This window comes from Gopherus flavomarginatus, chromosome 1 (assembly GCF_025201925.1).
Source record: "Gopherus flavomarginatus isolate rGopFla2 chromosome 1, rGopFla2.mat.asm, whole genome shotgun sequence".
Classification (NCBI taxonomy): Eukaryota; Metazoa; Chordata; order Testudines; family Testudinidae; genus Gopherus; species Gopherus flavomarginatus.
This window is the reverse complement of record NC_066617.1, coordinates 75,426,589-75,428,740: the sequence shown is the minus strand read 5'-3', so window position 1 is coordinate 75,428,740 and position 2,152 is coordinate 75,426,589.

Sequence of the window (2,152 nt, the reverse complement as noted above, 5' to 3'; positions counted from 1 at the left end):
TGCCTTGAGTCTTACAACAAAGGGAAATAACCCCCTCCCCTTGTTTCCTTGTTACTTCCTCCAAGGCTCCCCTCCCCTAGGAGATTTCCTGCTTCCAGTCCTGGAAACACAAATACCGAGAGATCTAATCTCTCTTCCCTCTCACCCAGAGGGTATGCAAAGTCAGGCTTCGTAAATCTAACACAAAGAGATTTTCCCCCTGACTTCTTCCTCCCACCTGAGCTGCAGACTCAATTCCCTGGTGAGCTGCAGACTCAATTCCCTGGAGTCCTCACTAAAGAAAAACTCCAACAGGTCTTAAAAAGAAACCTTTATATAAAAAGAATGAAAAAGGACATAAAAGGATCTCTGTATTAAGGTGACGATATACAGGGTCAATTGCTTAAAAGAAAAATGAATAAAGAGCCTTATCCAAAAAGAATACAATTTAACACATTCCAGCAACTATACACATGTAAATACAAAAGAAAACAATATAAACCTATTGTCTTACTATCCTTGTACTTACAACTTGGAAACAGAAGATTAGAAAGCCAGCAGATAGAAAAATCATTCTCAGAGCCGAGGGTCAGACCCAAGACAAAGAACTCACACCCAAAACTTCCCTCCACCTAGATTTGAAAAAGTCTTGTTTCCTGATTGGTCCTCTGGTCAGGTATTTCAGGTTACTGTTTGTTAACCCTTTTAAAGGTGAAAGAGACATTAACCCTTAGCTATCTGTTTATGACACGCCCCCCAAATAGCAGACAGTAGGGAACGTCACTGGCCGCGATTTCTTCCTAGAACTTTAAAATAAACAGATTCATACAACACATGCACCTTTACATATACCACTAAGTATATAACTAACAGGCTTTTACATTTTAAGAACACTTTTTAACTACTGGATTCTGGGAAACTTTCACGAGAGAGTGCATCAGCTACTTTGTTAGAAGCTCCTGAGATGTGCTGAATTTCAAAATCAAAATCTTGGAGAGCTAAACTCCAATGAAGAAGTTTCTTGTTGTTTCCCTTGGCAGTATGAAGCCACTTTAGCGCAGTATGGTCAGTTTGTAGCTGGAACTGCCGTCCCCAAACATATGGGTGTAGCATTTCCAGGGCGTACACAATGGCGTAGCATTCCTTTTCATTGACTGACCAGTGACTTTCCCTCTCAGACAGTTTCTTGCTGAGAAACACAACAGGATGGAAGTTGTGATCCGTTGCTTCCTGCATGAGAACTGCTCCTATACCACGCTCAGATGCATCTGTGGTTACTAGGAATGGCTTGTCAAAGTCTGGGGCCCTGAGCACAGGGTCAGACATGAGTGTTGCCTTAAGTTGGGTAAAGGCCTTTTGACACTCATCAGTCCACTTAACTGCATTTGACTGGGTCTTTTTGGTCAGGTCGGTCGGTGGGGCAGTGATTTGGCTGTAGTGTGGTACAAATCGCCTGTAGTACCCGGCCAAGCCTAAGAAGGATTGAAACTGTTTCTTTGACCTTGGGACAGCCCACTTTTGGATAGCATCCACCTTGGCCTGTAGGGGGTTTATGGTTCCTCGACCCACCTGTTGTCCCAGGTAAGTTACTCTGTTTTGGCCTATTTGACACTTTTTGGCCTTAACAGTTAGTCCTGCCTGCCTGATGTGCTCAAAGACCTTTTCCAGGTGTTCTAGGTGTTCGGCCCAGGAGTCAGAAAAAATGGCCACATCATCGAAGTAGGCAACTGCATATTCGCCCAGTCCCACTAGTAGACCATCTACCAGCCTCTGGAAGGTGGCGGGTGCATTTCGCAGCAAGAAAGGAAGGACATTAAATTCATACACCCCCGCATAGGTGACGAATGCTGACCTTTCCTTGGCAGGTTCATCTAGCGGTACTTGCCAGTACCCCTTGGTTAAGTCTATTGTAGAGATGAACTGGGCACGTCCCAACTTCTCCAATAGCTCATCGGTGCGTGGCATTGGATAGTTGTCCGGACGAGTTACTGCATTTAGCTTATGGTAGTCCATGCAAAAGCGATTTCCCCATCTGGTTTGGGTACCAGAACCACTGGAGATGCCCATGCACTGGTAGATGAGCGGATTATATCCATCTGTAGCATGTTCTGGATCTCCCGTTCTATAGCAGCTTGGGCGTGAGGAGACACCCGGTAGGGTGGGGTTCTAATTG